The sequence below is a fragment of the Mastomys coucha genome, unplaced genomic scaffold, assembly GCF_008632895.1.
Source record: "Mastomys coucha isolate ucsf_1 unplaced genomic scaffold, UCSF_Mcou_1 pScaffold8, whole genome shotgun sequence".
Classification (NCBI taxonomy): domain Eukaryota; kingdom Metazoa; phylum Chordata; class Mammalia; order Rodentia; family Muridae; genus Mastomys; species Mastomys coucha.
The window spans coordinates 17,805,253-17,831,450 of NW_022196914.1; the positions used below are offsets into that span (position 1 = coordinate 17,805,253).

General features: G+C 34.8%; 2 long non-coding RNA genes across 3 annotated transcripts in view; both read left to right on the top strand.

The window, feature by feature from the left end:
• LOC116083544 overlaps positions 1-24,921 on the top strand; it is a 32,595-nt gene extending 7,674 nt beyond the window's left edge. For both annotated transcript variants that reach the window (XR_004115767.1, XR_004115766.1), the window contains exon 4: positions 24,751-24,921. This is a non-coding gene — a long non-coding RNA (uncharacterized LOC116083544). The remainder of the gene's footprint in view (positions 1-24,750) is intronic.
• A 562-nt stretch (positions 24,922-25,483) lies between these two features.
• Positions 25,484-26,198, top strand: part of LOC116083545 — a 4,890-nt gene continuing 4,175 nt past the window's right edge. Inside the window, exon 1 of the long non-coding RNA XR_004115768.1 lies at positions 25,484-25,688. This is a non-coding gene — a long non-coding RNA (uncharacterized LOC116083545). The remainder of the gene's footprint in view (positions 25,689-26,198) is intronic.

Consider the following 26,198-nt stretch of genomic DNA (forward strand, 5'->3'; position numbering starts at 1 on the left):
TATTTCCATTTTTAGGTTCTGGATGGTTTTGCTTATTTCCTTCACCTGTTTGATTGTGTTTTCCTGTATTTTTTAAGGGATTTTTGTGTTTCCTCTTTAAGGGCTTGTACCTCTTTACCTGTGTTCTCCTGTATTTCTTTAAAGGAGTTATTTATGTCCTTCTTAAATTCCTCTAGCACCATCGTGAGATATGATTTTAGATCCAAATCTTGCTTTTCCGGTGTTTTGGGATATCCAGGACTTGATGTGGTGGGGGTACTCAGTTCTGATGAAGCCAAGTAGTCTTGGTTTCTGTTGGTAGGATTCTTGCATTTGCCTTTAGCCATCTGTTGATCTCTGGTGTTAAATGTTCTTGCTGACTCTGACTAGAGTTTGTTTCTCCTGTGGGTCTGTAAGCCTGTGTCAGTACTTCTGGGAAATCAGTTCTCCTCTGGTAAATCTGGGGTGCAGATGGGTGAGTTCCTGGGTTAAAGCACTCCCTGGAGCCAGGCTCTCCATTTGCAGGAAATGGGCATAGAGGGTTGCAGATCCACTTCTGTCACTAGGAGGCTGAGAGGATCCTGTCCCTGTTGCCCTGCAACTCCCCTGCGACCTGTGAGGCATACACCTCCCTCTATTTTACTTTTCATCTCTTTGTCTTAATTATTTTTATTGTATGGATATGATACATTGCACAGATAGAGATCAGAGGACAATTTTGTATAACAGTTACTTTCTTTCACCTTTACATGATTTTTAGATCAATCTCTGTTTATCAGACTTGTAAAGCAAAAGCTTTTACTTGGCAGGTCCTCTTCTAGACAATAATTATCTTTTAATTTATAGGTCTCATTCCTAATTTCTGTCATATGTCTGTCATAAAATATCTTTAAAAAAAACAAGTAAGAAAAGAAAGATTTATTTTAGCATACATCTCTAAGTTATAGTCCATCATAGCAGGCAATCTAAGATATCAGAACCTTGAAACACCTATTGACATTCAAAGCCAAGAGAAGAACTGGAATGAGTACTCATATACCTACTGTTTAGCTCATCTTCTCTATTCATGCAGTTGAGAGCAGAGTTCCAGGGGATGTTGCCATCTACTTTTAGGGTAAGTCTTCCCACAAGAATTAATATGATCAAGATAATCTATTACAGACAAACATACAGGGGAAAACAGTCTAGAAAATTCTTCATTAACATTCCTCCAAGTAAGTCTAGGTTGGCAGAAGTTCAAATGAAATATTAACTAATATATTCTCTTTTTATCTATGTGGACACGTTTCAAGACCCCTATTTTCAGTTTTGTTGAACTTATATAGATCATGTAGGTACTAGATTCAAGGGCAAGGACAAGGACAAGGAAATTGCTATATTGGACTGGCTTTATATATTCAGTCAATATAACAGGAATATAAGTTTTCTGTATCATCTTTAATATGCCATGGAAGTTGTTGCTGTTTGTTGGTTTGTGCATTTGTTTGTAGTTCTAAGGACTGAAAGTAGGACCTGGTACTTGCTAGCAGAGCCTACCCAATACTTCTATTATCCATGAACTCTCCTAGAATCCATGCAGTTTAATAAACAGATGGTAAGAACAGCTTGTTCTCTCTGTTAGTACTTCAACTTCCTTGGGAATCAGAAAGGCTTCAATCTGCAGACAGTGCATATGAACAGTGTGTTTTGTATCCATGGCCCAATATTTGAGTATTAATCTCAGTGTTAAATCATCAGTGTTTTGTAGATGCTGTTTAACAGTCTATTAAAAGATGAGCAAATAAATTGATTTTTACTTTTAAACTAGGGTTGAGAATGTTGAATTTACCCTTGATTAAATGATAAATTATAAATTATCACATGTACAAAGTTCCAGGAAGATAAATAACATTCTAGATGCACACAGAGAGCAAAATATTTTAAGACTAAATCTTGTTAATTAAGGTGTTTGTCGTTACCTCCAGCGTTTTAAGAAGTTAACATTGTGAAGATTACTTTTGACACTTTACACACTCCTTCATGCATCACGTATGCTTGGGTTATTGTTGCTATGGTAAAATGATTTCTTGAAAAAAATCAGAGCTGAGAATATAGTGCAATGTATAAGAACAGTCACTGAAAAAGCATACAGTCTGCCATCTGGATTCCAGAACTTACAGAAAAGATGGCCATTGCTGTGTGTGCTTTTAACCACAGCAATAAATGGGACAGAGAATGCTGGCACTTGCCAAACATTGTGGACACTTCCTGTCTATTTCTTTCCCTTTGGGCTATGATCTTCTATGACTTGCTCTTGCTCTTCCTTCATCCCCTCTTAGACCAACACTCTCAGAGGTGGAAACACTGCATCTTATTCAGTGAAGCAGTATGAAGAGGCACCATGACTCTATCATTTCCTATAGAAAAAATCATTTCATTGGAGGCTTGCTTACAATTTCCTAAGCAGAGTCCATCATAATCATGATGGGGAACATGATGGCTCATATATTGCTGGAACAGAAAATTAGAGCTGCATTATAATAATAATAATTGATTATTATTATCATTTTATTTTTTATTCTTTAATCCTTGTTTTACAGTTCAGTCTTCATCTCCTTCCCAGTCTGCCCACCAATCACTCCCCATCCAATACTTCCCCCCATCTTCTCCATCCATCCCCACCCCCACCCCACCAGACAGACCTCCCCATTCCCAGAAGACTCAAGTCTCTTGAGCGTTAGGTGCATCTTCTCTTATTGATTCCATACATGGCAGTCCTCTGCTGTATATATGTTGGGGGGTCTCAGGTGTATGCTGCCTGGTTGATGAAATTCTTATTTGCCAACATCAGGCAGAGAGAAACACTTGTCTTGACATGTACTTTTAAAACCTCAAATCTACACCTCTTGACACATTTTTCTAAGAAGTCACACCTACTAATCCCTTCAAATGTTACTGCTCACTGACTAAGCATTCAAATATGGTTCCACTGGGAATCACTCTTATTCAAGCTACCACATACTGTAAGTCAGACTATATTCATGCATGATCTCATTTTTTTCCTCTTAGACACTGAACATGAAGCAAAGAAGCAAAGAAGATTATTATTTCATTCTGACATTCACAACAATGCGTCATAAAAACTCTAAGCGTATCCTATCAGTTTATGTAGTAAATGATGTCTATGTTTCCCTCAGAGACTTTGCTCCTCTGAGGGAAATCCCTAGTCAGCTGAGACCATAGTTTTGTGCAAACAAAAAGGAAGTTTAGCATGCTGATATGGATCTTATTTCAGTTATTCTGAACTAAGCTTAATTAAATAAAAAGTCAAGTTTCTATGTTTTATAAAAACATTAATTAAATTATATAATCTAAAATGATAGCCTTTAATCTCAGCACTTGGGAGGCAGAGGCAGGCGGATTTCTGAGTTCGAGGCCAGCCTGGTCTACAGAGTGAGTTCCAGGACAGCCAGGGCTATACAGAGAAACCCTGTCTTGAAAAACCAAAAAAAAAAAAAAAAAAAAAAAAAAAAAAAAAAAAAAAAAAAAAAAAAATAAAATGATAGTCTTAACTGCAGAAACTTCCAGTGTTTGTGTGTGTGTGTGTGCTTGTGTGTGTAATAGTAGTCTGTACTAAATAACATATTTGATGAAATTTTGGCCAAGCAAATATGAAATGAAATTAAACACATGTCAATGGTGATTAAATATAATAAATGAATAAATTAATTAATTCTAACAAAGGACTTTAAACTTATTCCACATATTCTACTCAAGGGTCATAGACTATTTTACAGATATGATTTACATGTTTATATGTTGTTTTATATACACATTCATATAAAACTGTGCATTGAACATTTGAAGTCAGAATATCCCAATATAGCCAATATAATCATTGTATATACATATTGCATTTTCTCATTTAATAAATATCTAAGAATGCACAATATACATAGCTTTCTTTACACATTAACATTTCATAGATAAAAGTTATGATTACAGTCTTAAATTTAAATGAATAAAAATGAATAAAAATTATATCTTTACTTTCAATTAACCTATGCTACTAAAGGTATTATGTTCTTAATTTTTATAATAAAGTTGTATAATACAACTTTATTATAATACAAACCTGGATATAGGTTGTCATAGTCTTCAAAGAAAAAAAACTATAACTTTCATTAACTTATAATTTATTCATATAGCAAACATCCTAAGGTCAATTTTAGCTTCAGAAAATAATTGTTAAGAGGATAAAAGCTATAAATTTGACTAGATGATCAGAAGTTTATTGTCTACTGAGCACAAAATAGAGAAATAAGAAACTATTGAAAAAAATAAAATGAAGAAGTAAACATATTTTATGAACAATTTTTTTGCGGGGGTGGAAGAAACTGTGCCTGCAGAGATAGATTGAATGGTTAAAGCTTCAATGACTGTGGAGGGTTTAGAATGATGTAAGTTTGGAGGCTAATTAAATTTTATCTAGAGATATCCTTATTCCACTAAATAACCATTTTCTTGCCCCATTATGGTAAGGAGCTAGCATCATTTCTAATAATAAAAACATTTGGGAATGTATTAACTTAATAAAACTCTAACATTTCATGAACTAAAACATATAAGTTATCTGAGTTCTATAGGTAAAATTTCTCCACTTTGCTGTAATTATCTACTAGATGTTCTCACTAAAGTATTTAAAAAGTGGATTTATGAATTTCCTTTTCTCATTAATATAAAAAAATCATGAAACTGCTGCTAGGTCAGAACATGGATTTTTTTAAACTAAATATGGGTTTTTGGACCATAATCATTCATATTTGACTCCAGAATAAACTATTTTTTTATCATTTGAAGGTACAAGTTATGTTTTGGGATTGACTCTTTTAAACAATTATTAATTAAAGCTATTAAGTACATTGTATATATAGCAAAATATAATCTCTAAAATAATTATCACTACACTAATATATAATCTGTTATGTTCTCTAAAAGAAGCTGTCAATAAGTGTGACTATTTGGAATTGAAGTAGGAGGAAATGATTGTAGCATTTTCACTTCAGATTAATTTTTCCTGTAGAGTATATAATCCCACTGAACCAATGCTGAGATACTTAGCAGTGATAAGTACACAAACAGGAAATGGACATAAAGTTTGGTTAGAATGGTGATGTACCTACATAATGTCCATTGCAATACAAACTGTTTGTAAACAATGTATTGTTTTATTTGATTCTTTGCTCTCTGTTATAGAACATTACATTTGTGCCCATGCCCATTTGTTGAGTTTATAAATGCCTGGTTTATGAAAACTTAATCTCCCAATTAACTAAAATAATTATTAATACCAAGTGTTATGAAATGTTTCAGACTAAATATAAATCCATAGTCAATGGGAATAAGTCCTTTTAAAGATGGATAACAATCTAAAACATTGGAAAAATCAACTATACCTTCAGAATCCTAAAGAATACAATCAGCGTTATATTAGCCACATAAAGATTCACAAAATGCGAAAACTAAACACCAATTGTCTTCTAAGAAATTGAAAATCTATGAACAATCATTCAGAAATGATTATGTAGTATATCATTGCCTTCTATGTATATCAATAGAGAGAATTGGACAGGTATACATCCATGTTCACAAATTATATTTAAATCAAATTGAATCTTGAGGCATAGAAATAATTTGAAGTCATACATTATTTTTAAAAAGGAGTAATTTTGAACAGTAACATGATCAATAAATCAAAAAATAATTGAAGAACTGTTGCTTTGAAGAGGTCTCAGTGGCTAAGAGTACTGTTCTTCTGGAGAAACTGAGTCTGATTCCCAGCACCCAAGTCATGGACCTCACAACCATTGTAAACCCATCTCAGAGGATCCATGCTTCTGGCCTCTGTATTCATGTATGCAGACAAATATGATGTAAAACAAATAAAATAAATCTTAAAAATAAACACAGAAATTCACAGGGATGTATTTGAAACAACCATTTATAATGGCAGGATTAGTATTTTAGGATCAGATACTATTGCTTGCAACCATGACCAAGATCCTTGGGGACAGGGGTAAGATGACTCAGAATCGAGGACACAGACTACAGATGCAGGCAAATGACAAACATAAATTAATTTATTGCAAGAACTAGGCAAGCATTTATACCTTTCCACCCAGGTCTCATTGCCACATGACCACTTACTCTATGTAGTTAGCACCATTTGATTAGTTGTTCTGGTTACAAGCTCTGTCATCATTGTCCCAAGGCAGGCTTTAGGGGTTATGTGTGGGCCACTGTGAACTGCAGGTAGGTCAGGGCTTGCAGACTCACTCCTACAAGAAAATTCTTTTCATTGCTATCAAATAAACCCTCTTTGATAAATCATTAAAATCCTGTCAGGCTGCAGAAGTCCCATTTGAGCTATAAATGTTAGGTAGATCAGATATTGAGTTGGAATCATTTTAAAGTACAGTGAAATTTAATTATATCTCAAATTAGCATTAGAGATTAATTGTAATGAATGAATATATAACTTTAATGACATCTATTTAGTGGATGCTAATAATGATAATAATGATCTATTAAACTGTAATCTTAAACCAACCAAAGTAAGCCTCCAGTGATTTCACTTTTATTTCACTTTTCCAGATTTTAAATACCAATTGTTTCTTAATCTTAGTTTCAAAGATAAAAATAAGATTATAAATTAGAATATCTTTTTTTAACTTTCACATAGCTTTGAAATCTTTTTTATGTGTGAATTATTTTATTAGTATAGATTTAGATAAGTATACTATAAATAACCTATTGAAATTAAGATGTTACATATATATTTGTGTGTGCATGTGTATATGTGTATGTATATAATTTAATATATATTATTTAGTAGTTTTTAAAAAAGTCCAAAAAATGAGGTGCTATAGGATGCTTAATTTCATAAAACAAAATTCTAGCCATCAGCCTTTCTGGATAACTGTGTTAAGATAAGACAAAAATGAAGAGGTTTACCCAGAATGATATTTACAGTGTTACTCTTATAGCAAATTCCCCTTACAAGTGTGGAGTAATTAACGGAATATTGCTAAATGTCATTGAGGACATGATCAATGTGATAAATTTCAAATTGAAAAAAATTTCTACACATTTACTATTTTAAGAGTGAATAAGGAAATATATCATTGTTTTCACTTATAAGAGATCAAAAACCACATTATCTGAATTTAAAATTTAAAATATTTAAAGCATATCCATTCCAAAATGAGAAAGATGTGCATTATTTACAAAATTTTAAGATTTATTTGTCTCTTTAATGCTCTGAAGAATTTCCTTATCTATTATGTAAGCACAATTACACATATGAATTATTGGAAGTTTAAGCTAAAATTAAATATATGATTGAAATTTGATATTCATTAACTTAATAACAAGAGTTATGTCCCTTGGACTCAAGTGAGATCGCCATTTTCTCTCCAGTGACTTTCTAAGGCAGGACCAGCCAGAAGGCGCAGGCCACAGAAGAAACAGAGCAGCTGGGGCAGGGTATTTCCTGCAACCATCTGCACCCAGGAGGTATACCTGTTTAACAGCCCTCTGTGCACCTTTCCCTCCAGTGAAGAGCTGGTCTCCAGGGAGTGTTCTGATCCTGGGTCTCAGGTGAGATCAACATTTTCACTCCAGTGACTTTCTAAAGCAGAACAAGCCTGGAGGCACAGGCTACAAAAACAGCAGAGCAGCTGGGACAGGGTCCTTCCTGCATTCATCTGAACCCAGGAGGGTAGGCTGATCAACAGCCCTCTGTGCATGGGTCTTACCTGGAGAGAGAACTGATCTCCTAGGAATGCTGACACAGGCTTACAGACCCACAGGAGGAACAAGCTCTAGCCAGAGACAGCAAGAACATCTAACACCAGAGATTACCCAGATGGCAAAACGTAAATGCAAGAATCTTACCAACAGAAGCCAAGATGATTTGGCATCATCAGAACCCAGTACTCCCACCACAGAAAGTCTTGGATACCCCAACACACCAGAAAAGCAAGATTTGGATCTAAAACCTTCTCATGATGCTGATAGAGGAATTTGAGAAGGACATAAATAACCCTCTTAAAGAAATATATGAGAACACAAGTAAACAGGTACAAGCCCTTAAAGAGGAAACACAAAAATCCCTTAAAGAATTACAGGAGAACACCAGTAAACAAGTAGAATCTCTTAAAGAGGAAACAAAAATGCCTTAAAGAATTACAGGAAAACACAAATAAACAGGTGACAGAATTGAACAAAACCATCCAGGATCTAAAATGGAAGTAGAAACAATTGAGAAATCACAAAGAGAGACAACTCTGGAAATTGAAAACCTAGGAAAGAAGTCAGAAGCCATAGATGGAAGCATCACCAAAAGAATACAAGAGATAGAAGAGAGAATCTCAGGTATAGAAGATACCATAGAAAACATTGACACAACAGTCAAAGAAAATGCAAAATGCAAAAAGGTCCTAACCCAAAACATAGAGGAAATCTAGGACACGATGAGAAAACCAAACCTAAGGATAATAAATATAGGAGAGAGTGAAGACTTCCAACTTAAAGGGATGGAAATATCTTCAAAAAAATTATAGAAGAAAACTTCCCTAACCTAAAGAAATAGATGCCTATGAACATACAAGAAGCCTACAGAACTCCAAATAGTTTGAACCAGAAAAGAAATTCCTCCTGTCACATAATAATCAAAACACCAAATGCAGAAAATAAAGAAACAATATTAAAAGCAGTGAGGTAAAAAGGTCAAGTAACATATAAAGGCAGGTCTATCACTAGACTTCTCAAGAGAGACTATGAAAGCCAGAAGATCCTGGGCTGATGTCATCTAGACTTTAGTAAAACACAATGGCCAGCCATGGCTCCTATACCCAGTAGAACTCTCAATTACCATAGACAGAGAAACCAGGATATTCCATACAAAACCAAATTTACATAATATCTTTCTACAAATCCAGCCCTTTAAAGGCTAATAAAGGGAAAACTCCAACACAAGGAAGAAAACTACATTCTAGAAAAAAGCAAGAAACTAATCTTTCAACAAAAATAAAAGAAAATAGTCACATGAACAGAAGTACAACTCTAACAACAAAAATAACAGAAAGCAACAATTACTTTTTCTTATTATCTATTAATATCAATGGAGTCAGTTTCCCAATAAAAAGACATAGACTATCAAATTGGGTACGTAAACAGGACCCAAAATTTTGTTGCATACAAGAATCCCATCTCAGTGACAAACACAGACACTACCTCAGAGTAAAAGGCTGGAACACAATTTTCCAAAAAAATGGTCCCAAGAAACAAGTTGGAGTATCCATTCTTTTTTTTTTTTCTAATATCGATTAAAAATCGACTTTCAACCTAAAGTGATCAAAAAAGATGAGGAACACTTCAAACTCATCAAAGGTAAAATCTACCAAGATGAACTCTCAATTCTTAAACCCTATGCTCCAAATGCAAGGGTATTTGTATTCATAAAAGAAACTTTACTGAAGCTCAAAGCACACATTGCACCTCACACAATAATAGTGGGAGACTTCAATACCCCACTCTCTGCAATAGACAGACCATAGAAACAGAAACTAAACAGAGATACAGTTAAACTAACAAGTTATGAAACAAATGTATTTAATAGATATCTATAGAACATTTCATCCTAAAACAAAAGAATATACCTTCTTCTCAGCACCTCATGGTACCTTCTCCAAAATTGATCATACAATCGGTCACAAAAGAGGTCTCAACAGATAAAAGAAGATTGAAATAATTCTGTGCAACGTATCAGATCACCATGGACTAAAGCTGGTCCTCAATAACAACATAAACAATAGAATGCCCACATACATGTGGAAGCTGAACAAAACTATACTCAATGATAACTTAGTCAAGGAAGAAATAAAGAAAGAAATTAAAGATATTTTTAGAGTTTAATAAAAATGAAGCGACAACATACCCAAACTTATTGGACACAAGGAGTGCAGTCCTAAGAGGAAAACTCATAGCTCTTAGTGCTTCCAATAAGAGACTACAGAAAGCATATGCCAGAAATTTGACAGCACATCTGAAAGTTCTAGAACAAAAAGACCCAAATTCACCCAAAATGAGTAGACAGTAGGAATTTATCAAACACAGGTCTGTAATCAGCCAAGTGGAAACAAAAAGATCTATACAAAGAATCAACCAAACCAGGAGCTGGTTCTTTGAAAAAAATCAACAAAATAGATAAACCCTTTGCCAGACTAACTAGAGGGCACTGAGACATTATCCTAATAAACAAAATCAGAAATTAAAAGGGAAAGATAACAACAGAAACTGAGGAATTCCAAAAACTCTGGAGATCCTACTACAAAAGCCTATACTCAACGAGACTGGAATACGTGTATGAAATGGACATTTTTCTAGAAAGATACCATGTACCAAAGTTAAATCAAAATCAGGTAAATAATCTATACATTTCTATATCCCCTAATAAAATAGAAACAGTTATTAATAGTCTCCCCCCAAAAAAACCCAGGACCAGATGGGTTTAGTGCAGAGTTTTATCAGAGCTTCAAAGAAGACCTAATACCAATATTTCTCAAAGTATTCCACAAAATCGAAACAGAAGGTACTCTACTCAATTCATTCTATGAAGCCACAATTACTCTGATATCTAAACCATACAAAGACCTAACAAAGAAAGAAAACTTCAGATCAATTTCCCTTATGAATTTTGATGCAAAAATACTCAAAAAATTCTTGCAACCCAAAACAAAGAACACATCAAAATGATCATCCATCATGATCAAGTAGGCTTCATTCATCCCAGGGTTGTAGGGATGCTTCAATATATGGAAATCCATCAATGCAATCCACTATATAAACAAACTCAAAGAAAAAAACATATGACCATCTCATTAGATGTTGAGAAAGCATTTGACCAAATCCAACACCCCTTCACGATAAAAGCCTTGGAAAGATCGGGAATTCAAGGCCCATACCTAAACATAGTAAAAGCAATATACAGCAAAACAGTAGCCAAGATCAAACTAAATGGAGAGAAACTGGAAGGAATCCCACTAAAATCAGGGAATAGACAAGGCTGCTCACACTCTCCATACCTATTCCACATTGTACTTGAAGTCCTAGCCAGAGCAATTAGACAACAAAAGGAGATCAAAGGGATATGAATTGGAAAGGAAGAAGTCAGATTATCACGATTTGCAGATGATATAATAGTATGTTTAAGCGATCCCAAAAATTACACCAGAGAACTCCTAAACCTGATAAACAACTTCAGCAAAGTAGCGGGATATAAAATTAACTCAAGCAAATCAATGGCCTTCCTGTACACAAATGATAAAGAGGCTATAATGTAAAATACCTCAGTGTGACTCTAACTAACCAAGTGAAAGATCTGTATGACAAGAACTTCAAGTCTCTGAAGAAAGAAATGCAAGATATCGGAAGATGGAAAGATCTCCCATACTCCTGGATTGGCAGGATTAATATAGTAAAAATGGCCATCTTACCAAAAGCAATTTACAGATTCAATGTCATTCCATCAAAATCCCCACTCAATTCTTCACAGAGTTGGCAAGAGCAATTTGCAAATTTGTCTGGAATGAAAAAAAAAAAACTGTGGAGAGTGAAAACTATTCTCAACAACAAAAATCTGGTGGGATCACCATCCCTGACCTTCAGCTTTACTACAGAGCAATTGTGATAAAAAACTGCATGGTATTGGTACAGTTACAGGCAGGTGGATCAACAGAATAGAATTGAAGACCCAGAAATGAACCTACATACTTATGGTCACTTGATCTTTGGCAAAGGAGCTAAAAAATTGGAAAAAAGACAACACTTTAAACAAATGTTGCTGGCTCATCTGACAGTTAGCATGTAGAAGAATGAAAATCCATCTATCCTAGCTCCTTGTACAAAGCTCATGTCCAAGTGGATCAAGGACCTCCACATAAAACCAGATACACTGAAACTAATGGAAAAGAAAGTGGGGAAGAGTCTTGAGCACATGGGCACAGAGAAAAGCTTCCTGAACAGATCACCAATATCTTATGCCCTAAGATCAAGAATTGATAAATAGAACATTATAAAATTGCAAAGCTTCTGTAAAGCAAAGGGCACTGTTAATAGGACAAAATGGCAACCAACATATTTGAAAAAGTTCTTTACCAATCTTATATCCGATAGAGGGCTAATATCCAATTTATACAAGGAACTCAAGAAGTTAGACTCCAGAGAACCAAATAACCATGTTAAAAATGGAGTACAAAGCTAAACAAAGAATTCTCAATTGGGGAATATGGAATGGCTGAGAAGCACCTAAAATAATGTTCAACATTCTTAGTCATCAGGGAACTGCAAATCAAAATAAGCCTGAGATTCCACCTCATACTAGTTAGAATGACTAAGATCAAAAACTCAGGTGACAGCAGATGCTGGAACGGTTGTGGAGAAAGAGGAGCACTCCTTCATTGCTGGTGGGATTGCAAGCTGGTACAACCACTCTGGAAATCAGTTTGGTAGTTCCTCAGTGAACTGGACATAGTACTACCAGATGACCAAGGTATACCACTCCTGGGCTTATACCCAGAAGATGCTCCAACATGTAATAAGGACACATGCTCCACTATGTTCATAGCAGCCTTATTTATAATAGCCAGAAATTAGAAACAAACCAGATGTCCCTCAGCAGAGGAATTGATACAGAAAATATGGTACATCTACACAATGGAGTACTCAGCTATTAAAAACAATGAATTTATGAAATTCTTAGGGAAATGGATGGATCTGGAGAATGTCATCCTGAGTGAGGTAACCCAATCACAAAAGAACACACATGGTATGCATACTCTGCATAAGTGGATATTAGCCCAGAAGTTTGGAATACCCAAGATAAAATACACAAACCACAAGAAACTCAAGAAGAAGGAAGACTAAAGTGTGGATACTCCAATCCATTTTAGAAGGTAGAACAAAATACCCATTGAGGGAGTTACAGAGACAAAGTGTGGAGCAGAGACTGAAGGAAGGACAATACAAAGACTTCCACACCTGGGGATCCTTCCCATATACAATCACAAAGCCTATACACTTTTGTGAATGCCAGCAAGTACTGGCTGACAGGAGCCTGATATAGCTGTCTCCTAAGAGGCTCTGCCAGTACCCAACTAATACAGAAATAGAGGTTTACACTCATCCATTGGTCTGAGCACAGGGTCTCCAGTGAAGGAGTCATAGAAAGGACCAAAGGAGCTGAAGGGGATTTCAGCCCCTTAGGAGGAACAACAATATGATATAACTAGTACCCTCAGAGCTCCCAGGGACTAAACCACCAACCAAAGAGTATACATGGTGGGACTCATTGCCCCAGCTGCATATGTAGCAGAGGATGTCTTAGTCAGTCATCAATGAGAGGAGAGGCCCTTGGTCCTGTGAAGGTTCCCATTGTATGGCCAGGAAGCAGGATATGGTGGGTTGGTGAGCAGGTGTTGGGGAGAGGGAATAGGGTTTTATTTCGGAGGGGAAACTGGGAAAGGGGATATCATTTGAAATTTAAATAAAGAAAATATCTAATAAAAATAAATTTAAAAGAAAAAAGTTATATCAATTTTGTTGTTTTAAAGTATTTTGTCTGACTAGTTTAAACCATTGCTTTATAATAAGCAGTAGTAATAGTTTATCAAATATTTGAATTTAAGATGAACCAAAGAACAAAATCAAATCTCTCTGAATTGTTTTTCATGGTTATACTAATCAGTTTGTCATCTTAACAGAGCCTAAAATCATCTAACAGTAGAATCTCAGACGAAGCGTTACCCAGATCCAATTTCTCCCATGGGCATATTTCAGGGATACTTTTATTATTAACTAATGTAGAAGGGCCAAGCTTACTAAATTAAGCCAGATGTTTTCTAAATTACATAACAACATTAAACATGAGATAGTGTGGGAATCAAGGTGTAATATAGCAAACAACCCGATATCTACCCCAGAAGTTTCTGATTCACATTCTTGTTCTGACTTAACTGCAATGGCTTATTGTGATCTGTAAATAGAAGTCATACCAGCCCCTTTTTCTTCAGTTGCTTTTAGTTTTGGGGGTTTGATCACAGCAACATAAAACTATATAAAAATTATTTATATATTACTAATAGTTCAGCATCTAGATACTTCGAATAGAAAAGTCCATTTTACTGATATATAACTGAACATCTGTGAACATTTGAGGGAATATTAAACACTCAAATTACTCAGAACTTTAAGTTTATATTTTTTTTAACTGGATTTAGTCCAAATCCTACTTCTCCTAACTATAGGAGCTTAAAATCTCTGTGATAATAAACACCTTTAGAGTTCCCTGCTTATAAGTAAAGTGTAAGCATGCCTCCATGATACAGATAATGTAGAATGATACATTCTAATTGTTATGAGAATGGCAGAAGGAGCCACAAGCTGAGGAATGCAATGAAATATTCCCATACGCTGATGTGTTTGAAAACTTGGTCCATCCAGTTGGGAGGATGTGCTATTTGGGACAGCTATATAACTCTTACAATGTACAGCCATGCTGGGGAAAGTAGATTATGGTGGCAGGGTGTTGAAGTTTTATATCCTGACCCCATTTTTCATTCATCTTCTGCCTGTGCACTTCTGATGTCATGTGACCAATCAGCCTCTCACTCCTCCCAGGTCTACATCTCTATGATAGAAATATGCCCTGATCTCTAAACAATAATAAACTCTTCCTTCCCTAAATTGGTTCTTGTCAAGTATATTGTCACATCAGTGAGAGAATTCATAGAGTACACAATCTCTAGACACTGAAAATAGCAAGAGAGCACATTCCCCTAAAGCATCCAGAGAAACTCACTCTTGTCGAGACTGGCATCGAGATTCAATATTATGTATTTTGCACTTATAACTTCCCAAACTAGAAATCAGCACATATGTGTTTTCAGATATAATTTATGAATAATAGAAAACTAATAGAAAATTAAATAAAATTAAATTCAGCATTTCCATTTATACTGTAAATCTTCTGAAAGGAACAAATTTGACAGTACTAATTGCATTTTTGCCCCCCTCAAGGACACAATTAGGAGGCTGGCATACAAGTTTAAGGTACATAGAGTAGGCATTCGGGAGTGTTTTTGCATAGGTTTTGCATCAGTTGTCTAAAAGATATTCTTACTTAGAGGCATTTCCAGTTATTTCTTTTTGTCATCTGGCTGACAGAAGTAGGACTATCTGATCAATATAAGATAATTTCCCTTGTTTAATGCCATATGACTGTGTACTTTAATCATATTAATGAAGTATATTCAAAGGAAAACTTAGATTGATATTTGAACAATAGAGAATTGTAATCTGGCCAAAGCAAATATATTCAAGGTCAATTTTAATGCAAAAATTAACAATTTTAATGCAAGCGAGTGACTAAATATTGGAGGATATCATATCATCATCAACATCACAATCATCATCATTAATTAGCTTAAGACTAGATGTAATTTGAGGGGTGAAAATACAGCTGCCTAAGAAGGAGGCATGAAGTCTGACAGAAGCAATGTTAAGAACCTGGGTGTGGTTACATGAATACCTGCCTCTCCGCTTATGTGGACTTGGAGAAGAAAGAATCATTGGGGCTTAATTGCTACCTTCATACCTTTAGGTTCAATGAGATACCATATCTCCAGAGAATAAGGTTAGGCAAAGGGGAGGGCTCTATGCTGGGGATAGGGGGGAACACATGAATCTCCATGGAAAGAGAAAACAAAATTGATTTCGCAGAGAGACTGGAGGAAAGTGCAAACAGGTGCGGAAGGGATGGGAGGGAGAAAAGATGGTGGGAGAGAATGCAGGCTGAGAAAGCTGGAAGTGGGAAGCATTTGACAGACATAGTGGAGGCCTAGTGTAGTAAAAGGTTCCTGGAATCTATAAGGGTGACCCTACTGAGGACTTTTAGTAATAAATAATGTGGAGTCTGAACTGGCTTTTTTTGTTGTTTTTTTGTTTTGTTTTGTTTTGTTTTGTTTTGTTTTTTTAACCCGGCAAGGCCTCAAGTGCTGTGACTGGGTTACATTTAGTACCTAGGCCTAGGAGATCCTGTGGGAATCCTGAAATAACCTGGGCTGATGCTGGGGCAGATTATTGCTTTCTGAAAACTGACACCAGGGCCCCATTGCAGAGGACAATAGCCACACAGCTCACTGATCATAAAGAAATTAAACTCATCCTTGCATGGAGCCTTCATCCTTATGCTTTAGTCTCTATGGTTCAAAAAGGTACTCTAAAGTCTAAGGAAAGGGAAACCAGGAAACCAATGCAACTACAATTGAGTAATTCTATAGACATCCCTGCTTGCAAGATGTGGTAGTGTAATGGTGGTGCAGAACTTTTAGTCAACCAATGTATGTTTTAACTTGAAGGTCATGCTGTAAAAAGGAGTTCATATCTAGGAACTGGACACTGGGTTGCCCAGAAATTTAGGGTAGAATCCACATTAAAAATAATGTGTGTGTGTGTGTGTGTGTGTGTGTGTGTGTATGTGTGTATGTATGTGTATCTGTGTGTGAATATAAATAATTCATGATAGTATACACATATCAGGAGGCCCCTTCCAGCAGCAGATATGGGTATGTGCAGAAAGACAGCCAGACTTTTTTTTTCTTTTTATTAGATATTTTCTTTGTTTACATGTAAATTTCTCCTTTCCCAGTTTCCCCTCCAGAAAACAAAGAAACAAGCAAAAACAACAAAAACAAACCCCTGTTGCCTCCCCGTTCCCCATGCCTGCCACCCCACCCTCTCCCACTTATTGGCCCTGATAGCCAGACATTTTACAGAGAGTAAGGCTAACTCGGAAAACTTCATCAGATCCTTTCTCTCTGTACACCTATTTTAACCTAATATAAAAGAATAACCCCAGAAAAACTAATGGTGTTCTAACATCGTGTTTCTATTCAGCAACGGAATATGATGGTCTAAAAGTGGGACAAACAGTTCAATAAGTCCCTGCTGGTTAATTCAACCTTTCATCTGAAGATTAGCTGCTACATGCATTATATACAGCACCTGTGGCAGATGGTCAGCAGAGAGGGAACTGTCCCCGTCAGCAAATCTCCATCTTTTCACCCCTATACACAAGGCACAGATGGCATTTACTTCACCAAGGGCTCTGAGAACAGAGCATGGTTGACCTGTGACTTGCTATTAAAGATATGCCTGCCTTGCTTTTAAAAGAGCCAAAAGCACTTCTGTGGGATAATAAAAACCCTGAGCAAAGAATGATGTATAGTTCAAATCTGTACAAAGTCAGGAACTTCATGCTTAAAATATATTCAAATCTTTTATTTTAACATGTGGAGAATTTCTATGAGGGAGGGCTAGAGACACTAGTCTTCAATGTTTTCTTCCTTAAACTTTATCATATCTAAATTTCAACTCTTTAATTAGTGGTAATAATTGGAGATCATAGAGGATCAATCATAATTTAGTCTGCCAATAATTGTTAGAATTGATCACTATCATTCAAAGATCTAATAAATACCCACCAGAAGATGCATTTCCTATGACTCTCTCCATCCAAGTCATGACTGACCATCTGCTTGGCTAGCCTCATCACAGTGCAGATCCAGGCTGCTCTGCTTGCCATGGTGGCAGGCTTTCTTCTTGCCTTCCACCTGGGCTACATCACTCATGAATGTCATCTACCTGGACATTAGGTTTATAGAACTAAAGCACAAAGTCTCCAAATGAAAATGTCCATTAAATTAACTGGAAATCTTGCTGAAACAGAATGTGCCAGGTTCTATTTGTGCCTCATTGGAAACTCGGGCCACAGATATTTGTGTTTCTGAAGTTGCTGGGCAATGTTGATAATATTAATATGAAGACATTTAAAAAAATGATTCCTTTAGGGTTAAACACAGACCAACACAATTCATCATACATTCTTGATCGTCTATCATAGTTTGTATGGGGCTCAAGAAGAAAAATGTTCTCCCAAGCACCTCTCTTCATGAATTAGTGCTTTGGTTTCCTGCGGCGTTCAAAACAACTCACTGCACACTGAACAATTTAACTGAGTATCATCTCTAACACAGTATTAGAGTTGGATATCGGGCATGAGGAAACCCATGGTATTGGGGTCTTCTGGGACATTTGCCAGGACAGTGATGATGCTAGCTTCTTGATGCTTCTGCCATCCCATTGCTGTGCACCTGCATTCCAGTGTCACTCTCCTATTTTTATCCTAAACAGATGCGTGTTGCAGTAGGACCACACAAAGCTGTATTTATTGTTAGAATTTCATCTCCAGGTATGTTTACCTTCTGAGCTTCAGAGAGCAAGTACATATATATATGTATGTATGTATATATGTATGTATATATATGTATATATATACATACATACATATATATGAGAGATGGATAGCCTCAGTTAATATTACTGAGATGCCACAATTATAAACAACAATAACAACAAAACTGAAAAACCAAACAAAAAATACCAAAATAGACATTGAAAGCGATTGAAGCTTACTTTTTAGACAAAGATTCTTACTGCTAAGCCATCCTCTCAAAGGATTTGGGGATTTTATCAAAGCATCTGTCTAGTGCCAAAAAAATAATTCCATACTAGCAAGTACTGTTGCTGAATATTACTACTAGATTTCCTCTTAGGAAATCTCTATCCTCTTCCACAAATGTCTAGAAATATTCATAGGTACATGGTGTATTGGCAATTTTATATAGATTCAAAACTGATTGTAATTTTTGTACAAAATTGTACAAACAAATATTTGTACAAAATTCTACATTTAAAGATACATTTAATATAAACCTAAGATAAATCTTAATACAAACATTACCATCCATATATCCTTGCTAATTTTTTCTTGTTTGTTTTCTTTTTATTAGATGTTTTCTTTATTTACACACAAATTTTATCCCCTCCAAACCCACTCTGTCCCATCCCCCCTCTCCCTGCTCACTAACCCACCTGCTCCTGCTTCTGTGTCTTGTCATTCCCCTACACTGGGGCATCAAGCCTTCATGAGACCAAAAGTACACAAAATAAATGTTTTTCCCTGCGTCTTCATTCTTTTTCTACTTTCTTCCCTGGTCAATTACCTTCTTATTTCTGCTTTATTCTGTGACTATGTCTATCTGTTTGCGTGTCTTTGTCTTTCTATATATCTTTTTTTTCTCTCCATGTTTTATCCAAATCTAAAAATAAGTTATAGCATATTTGAAATACTAAAGAAGCAAGCACAACAAATAGAGTACTTAAAAATAGTCTCTATGAAGTCATACAGCTGCTAAGCACCTTCAGCAAAGTGGCTTGATATAAAATTAACTAAAGAAAATGAATAGCCCTTGTGTTACAAACAATAAATAGGCTGAGAAAAAAATTATGGAAATAATACCTCAAATAATATAAAATATCTTAGTGTAACTCTAACCAATTAAGTTTAAGCACTTCATGTTTTTGAAGAAAATAAAATTGATGAAGATATTAGACAATGGAAAGATCTACCATAATTATGGGTCAGCAGAATTAACAAAATAAAAATGGCCATCTTACCAAAAGCAATCTACAGATTCAATGCAACTCCCATCAAAATTCTAACACAATACACTATGAACCTTAAAAGATGAATACTCAACTTCATATGAAAAAAATCTGGGATAGCTAAAATAATCCTGTAAAATATGATAACTTCTTGGTGTATCAGTATTTCTGATTTCAAGTTGTACTACAGAACAATAGTAATAAAAATCACATGGTATTGGCATTAAAAATGGAATCAAATAAAATACCCAAGGATAAACCTAAACCCACACACCTATATAATTTTTGACAAAGACAAAATTATACAATGGAAAAAAGGATAAGAAAAGAAAGTATATTCAACAAATGGTTCTGATCTAACAGGATATCTTCATCTAGAAGACTACAAACAGATTCAGATTTATCACCCTGTACAAAACTCAAGCCCAAGTGGTTTACTATCTTCCACATAAAACTTCATACTTCCTAAACAGAACACCCATAGCTCAGACACTAAGATCAACAATTAATGAAGGAGAAGCTTCTCTAAGGCAAAGGACGCTGTTATTAAACACACACACACACCCTGTTATATATATGTACCTCTAGTTATAGAGCTGCATACAATTATTCTTTTATTTTCTTTGTGTCCTGGTTTCAGTGTGTAGACTCCATCATAGTTTTAGAACTACAGCTAGGGGTGACTGTATAAGTGACTGTAAATATGAAGCAGAGGTTTGCTGGCAGACATGCAGCTTACACATTAGGGGAAAGCAGAAGTGGAGAAAGTCTCAAGGTCGTCTCCCAGTCATATACTCTACTAGACCAGTTGCACAACTAGGAGTGTCTAGAACTTTAAAAATTGTATGACACGCTGGAGAATGACTGTTCAAGCTAGGGAACTGATTTGGGTGTATGGCACACTTATGCTTTCCAGGCAATTATGAAGGATCAGAACATGAAAATAACTACTAACTACCCAGTAAGCTACCGCCAGCATATGTCACATGAAACATTGCCTCACAATAAAACAAATGAACAAAGAAAAATCATGAAAGTGGGGATGAGCATTTTAGGTACAAACTATAACAATGTGAATACTAAAATATTTTTCCAACTTCTATGTAATACAAATAGATTCTAATGGCAATATTTTTCATAATACAGTTTTGTATTCAGGAAAACTATTTAAAAAGCATCATAAAGTATGTTTTAGAATAGTGGTGTAGCCCAGTTTGTAGACAGGTTGCCTGTCAACTGCAAAGTTCTGGGTTTGATCTCTGATTAATGACCTCTGAACTGTAGGTGGGAGATCTGAATTGTAGATGGATCCATTGAGACTGGGCATCATAACTATGTATTTTCAATGGTTGTGATTTTATGTAATAGAATATGTTTGTTGCAAGAGAGATTTCCTTGATGACAGGTGAGGACTATACTTATCAATGGGCAGATATGCTTAAAACAACAAAGAATACAGAAAGAGGAGATGACTGTGAAAAAAGACGAGAGTCAATATATGGGAGGAACTAGTGGGAGGGAAGGGAAAGTGATTAATGGCAGAATTATATCATCTCAAAAAAAATAAAATAACATGTTTTACATACTTATAAGAAAACAATTAACTGAATGACTAAATTTTTCAAAAATTACTAGCAAACAATTAAAAGAACTGTAGAAAATACGAGATTTAAACAATACTAAGACATTAGGGGAATGGGTTTTCTTTCTTCGTTTGCTGTTTCCTTTTACATGTGACTTTAAAAAGGTCCTGATGAATAATTCCCAAGGCCAAAACTGAAGAACAATATGTAAATAAGTCATCTATTCTTAGGATCACTGAGCTGTATAATCTTCATTGTGAGCAATTTTTCTGTTTTGGGTGCAAGAATAATGCTTTTTGAAATTTGAGATAAATTTTTAACATTTCTTAAACAATCTTCTCCTAAACAAAGGTGTTTGTGTTTGAAGGATAAGGATATGAAGACATGTGATAATAAAACTATTTAGATGCATACCTTAAATAGAAACAAATGTGAAAATATGTGTGTTATGTTAAAATTTTTTGAATATACATATTTAATCATGCAGGTTTCTATGATGCATGTATGTGACCATGTAGGCATACTTGTGTGTTAATTCCCTTCCAATGAATCTGCAATTATGAAAAAATATTTGTAGAGTGGATTAAATGATTTCTCTTGATTTTCAGTGGTTTGAGTTTGATTGTAGGATTTTCTGTTCATTTTATGTATACTAGGTATGAAAATCACAATGATATTCAAATATGATGGCCAAAAGCATCAAAGCCTGTTAGTACAATGGCAGAGAACAACTGCAGAACATATTAAACCTTTACTTGATGAGAATAGCAAAGAGGGTGGGGAAGATAAGATGATCTCATATAACACATAATGAAATAAGAATCAACAAGTCAGGAACATTTCTTTCACAAGAAATACCAGTCTCAGTGAAGGAACCGCTATGTTGCATTTTTCATTAAAAGTAGAAAATTAAACAAGCAAGCCAAAAAATTCTATACCTCTGAGTTCTCTAACTAATAACTCACTCATTACAGGTGAAAATCTTAGTAATCTACTTTTAAAATACATGTTACTCTTACAGGAGTTTCATCATCACTGATAGTGAGTTATGTCATTAAAATTGATATAGTCATAATTGGCATTTATATACTATCACATGGGGTTATAAGAGGGAGTTTAGAGGTCAGGTAGAGTGGGGCCTGGGGGTGGGGACATCCTTGTGGAGACAGGGGTGTGGGGAGGAGGTATGGGATGTGGAACAGTTGGAGGATGGATGGGGTGGAACAAAATCTGGAGTATGAAAAAATAAATAAATAAAGAGAAAGTTAATTAGGCAATTCCAATTCACTTAAAGATCTTAATCAATTTTGCCTAAATAATATCTTCATATATGCATAACTCTATGTTGCAAATCTTACAGCATTATTTGTTGTTGTTTTGCAGAAAACCAGGCATAACATTCATGGGCAGGAGGAAGGGAGGAAGTGCGAATGGAAGGGAAAGATGACAGAGAATATATGATATATATATATATCATATATTATATATATATATATACAGAGAGAGAGAGAGAGAGAGAGAGAGAGAGAGAGAGAGGTAGGCAAGTCTGAGATAATGATAGATTAGATGCAATTTTTCCACAAACTTTGGCATTCTCACCTTCCTTGGAAACATTTTAACCTTTTTAGCATATTTCAATGTTTGAGAATTCCTGTGTCTGTTATACCACCCTTCCTTTACTGATTTCAAATAGTTCAAGAATGTTTTGTATGAAAGTAGAAAATATTATCAAAAATGATTATAGTAATCAATGTGCTAAAAGAACACAAGTCTGAAAATAATACTAGAGAAACATATGTATGCAGAATAGTCTACAAATAACATCTGAACACTGGAAAATTCACAAATTCTGGTGGATCACATGATAGTCCTTATGTGCTATGATATAATACGTCTTTTCTCGTAAGATCATAATGATGAATCTTAGTATTATGTATATTTGGAACAAATACAGGGTTAGAATTGAGGATCCCCATCCTCACCTTGAAATGCCTTAGAAAAATCACAAGTATTTGTACATTAGAGCACTAATTCAATGGAAGTTTTTTGTTTGTTTTTGTTTTGTTTTGTTTTGTTTTGTCAGTTCTTATCATGAGCTCAGTATGCTGCTACCAGTAAGAAAATATACAACATTATATTCATGTTCCAATTTAATTGAAAGGTAAAACCAGGGATGGTACATGGAATCAACACATATTCATGTAGTTACTACAAGGACAGAACTGAAGGGTGAAGACCACAAATCTCATCATCACTTCTATTCCTAAGACTGAGCAGACCTAGTCATCCTGTTCTAGAATATACAGGAAGATATTTCTGATATATTTTATCTGGAATTGTATTCTCAGGATAAGAAAAGGAAAAGCAACAGTCATTTAGAGTTACATTTTGTATAGACTCTCACTCACAGATACTCTTGTGTAAATATGTGCATACATATATACATGTATATGCACATTACATATGCATGTGCTTGTGTACCTATATACATATAAATATACGTTATATATGCAAGTTGTTACATACATACATTCCACATGCATGTATTTTCATACATATATTCATATATATGCATATTACATATGCATGCAAATACATATACATATATATGCAAATTACATATGTGGCTGATTCTTTCCCAAGCAGAAACATGCCAGGAGCTTTTATATCAACGCTTTTCAATAAACCAGTGATTGTTTTTGTTATAATATGGTTTTGAAACTGTATTCTCCTAGGATTAGAATACTGACACAGAAATACTCTAATTAAACTGCTTGATTGTCTTATTGAATAAAACTTATGGAGAATGGCAAAGAAACAGGTCTTTTATTCTGCAGAAAAACAATATAATAATTAACAATCACATTTCTTTGTTTATATTAGGGTAACAGACATTTTTAATAAAACTATAAATGCTACATAGTACAGTCTTCACACTAAAGAATCCATAAATCTAAATGATTTACGTTTCTCGTTCATTTCTCTGTACTCCTTTAAATAGTCTCACATATTCTTTACTAGCAGCCCTGAGTTGCAGGGTTTCTGTTGGCTAAAGGTTACTGATCTTCCACATCCTTAATCATCACAAGGAACAGAATTGCCAATTGAATGATAATCCCCCACCATGTCATAGTGGACCTGTTTGAGGTAATTAGCATCCCTGAACACCAACACCGTGCTTCTCTTTTTTTACAGAAAAGTACACAGAAATAAGGAGTGCTTATATTCAGTGAAATATCAAAAACTAGAACAGTGCTTATCAACAACATTCTTTATCCTGCACCTCATTTACCTTCTTATGATGGAGATTCAAATACTTAGAATGAATGAAAGGCATTAGTTTGTGGATACATTCAAAGGCTAAAGTCTGAAGAGATTTTTCATGCAAATTTAAAACATCAATATAATTCAATTTTGCTTATAATGAATTATTCTAAAGCAAATGAAAAGTGAAAACATTATCAAAATCAATTTAATCAACTAATCAACTAGAATCTCTTTTGAAGAATAATATTGCCTGCACAGTTGAAATGTTTGATCATTTTTTCTGTTGTGAACAAATATTTCTTTCCTTTTTCCTCAGGCAGTCATCTAAAACCAACATCACTTTCAAAGTATAAGTTTGTTTGCAATACATCAAAATAAATATGTTTATCTGAAATTCTGCATTTGCTACATAAAGAAGAGGAAGAAAATTGCAAGTACATTACTGTGAAATATGAGACACTGGCATTATTAACTCTATGCCATACTGTGACCAATTATAATCCTACAGCATGGAACAATAAAGTACCTAATATGCACTTTCATATATGAGTAAAAATGAGCACCTTTTGATTTAAACAAACCTTAGCACAATGTGTTTAATTTAATTGGTGTGTTTTAAACAGGATGTTGCAAATGTTCAGAATACCATGTGGTTAGTTCATTACCACAGGTCTGTGGTTCTTAATTATCCATATGAAGGCCAAATGAATCAGTAGTCAAATGGGGGCAATTATCACATTTACAGGAGAACATGACTCTCTGGATGGAGGTTTTTGCAAGCCTCATTTGCTGTTACAAAGTCGGCAGTAGAGCATTTCAATACAAATGAGAACTGAATGATGCAATATCAGCCAAATGCCATTAGCTTGGGGGGTGGGTGGGAAGGGATGAAGACAGTATGGTACGGAGTCATGTAATCTCTCTGAAGTTTACTTTGATAGATTTTGATTTATATACAGCCCAAAATTTTAAATAAAAAGAAAATAATTTTATTTCAGAAATCTTTTTGTAGGGAACAGAAACTCTTGGTGCCATACATTTCATGAAGATCCATCATGCCATTGTAATACAGGGCAGGAAGGAAGGAGAGCTGAGGAGTGCTGCCAGCTGTAAATTGCTCTCTTTCTTGCCTGGCTATGGAAAATATATAGATACTGGGAAGATTGTGGTGTCGGAGCAGCTATAAAACTGTGTCCTGCATGTCCCAAATACCCAGCTGAATAAACTCTCTGCAAATTGGAAAATGTGCACATGGTAAGAAAATAAAAGAGAAATATATAGTCTCTTCCCATTATAATTATGCTTCTCTATTAATCAAGAGTAATGATTTTTGAGCAGCAGTATTTCAGGAGCAGTTACAGAGATATAAATATAATTAAATAGAAATATAATTGACTCATTGACGCCCTAGATGCCCACAAACTTCTTATGAGTCAATATATTAAGCACCTAATTATAGGCAATGATAGTTTTTTCTCTGATATATGTCTCAGCAGTGTTTAGGATTATAAAACTAAATAAAAAGCCCATGGATAGCTACATGATTCATGTTTTAATTGAATACTTCTTTTCATATTAAATAATTTTTTGTAAACACTAAAGTATTTAGGATAATCTTATGATTCTTAAAGAGTGTAAATTGTTCCAGAACCATGGTTATCTTTACTGTATTAATTTCCTCATTTGTGAAAAATGCATCAATCATTTCATTCATATAGACACACATATGTACACGCATATATATGTGTATATATATATATATAT